The sequence below is a fragment of the Petaurus breviceps genome, unplaced genomic scaffold (assembly GCF_028583685.1).
Source record: "Petaurus breviceps papuanus isolate PSGF00001 unplaced genomic scaffold, PetGlider_PUasm1.0 90763, whole genome shotgun sequence".
Taxonomy (NCBI): Eukaryota; Metazoa; Chordata; class Mammalia; order Diprotodontia; family Petauridae; genus Petaurus; species Petaurus breviceps.
This window is the reverse complement of record NW_027187340.1, coordinates 1,668,862-1,669,817: the sequence shown is the minus strand read 5'-3', so window position 1 is coordinate 1,669,817 and position 956 is coordinate 1,668,862.

Genomic DNA, 956 nt, shown 5'->3' with positions numbered 1-956 from the left:
AGATGGTCAGCCTGACATCCCCAGCAGATGTCAGTCTGGGAACAGAGGAAGAAGTATGTTTTTGGTTTATAGAAAAATAATAAATACAACCATGAGAAGGCTCTTTTATTCCAAAGTAAAAAATGCTTTAATGACTAGAGCATTTAGCACATGGGGGTTTTCATTGTTTTCAATTATGTGCAATTCTGAAAGGATAGCACAAATTCTTAGGCTGAATGGAGAATTGTGGTGAAGCTATTTGTGCTTTTTAAAACATTTGCTTTACTACTTTAAGAAGAGAACTGTAAAATGGAAATAATGATATATTATTACAAGTAAATTACACTGTGGAGTAGCATTAATATTGCAGTTGAAACCTAGAATTTGAAATAAAGATGGAAATATTCATTTATACATAGTTTTTGTCCTTATCAAAAAATGATTTGGAATTAGGGAGGGAATTACTTCTGCCGGCACATATCCAGCAAGTGTCCGGTCACCTGGTTCTAGAACCACCTGCCAAGCTTGCCTGTCACAATGTGCCACAACCTCCCCCAGAGCCTCCCCCATCCCCAACCCCCACCACAGCCAGTCAGTGCCAGGGGGAAGAAGCGCTCAAGCAAAGCCCAGTTACAAGAACATTCCCTGTATTAGAACACTCACCTTTCCACATTTCAGACAGTTGACTCTCCCTCTGCCTTTCATATTCCTGGCTTTACTGGGCTCTGGGTACAGAAACTGTTCCAAAGGAGAGCTGGGGAATATGTCTATGGATGGTTCACCAGGGCATAGTAGGATCCGGGTATTTTATTCCCTGGCAGTCTAGGCAAGAAAGGGGTGGCCGGGGTAGACACCATTCTCAATATTGCCACACTTTCCTCCTCTAAGGTCCTTTTCTACAATGCAAATGATCTCCAAAGGATTAAGTGTCCTACACTATTGAACTAATTACTTATATGGACAATGGGAAAGTGTGG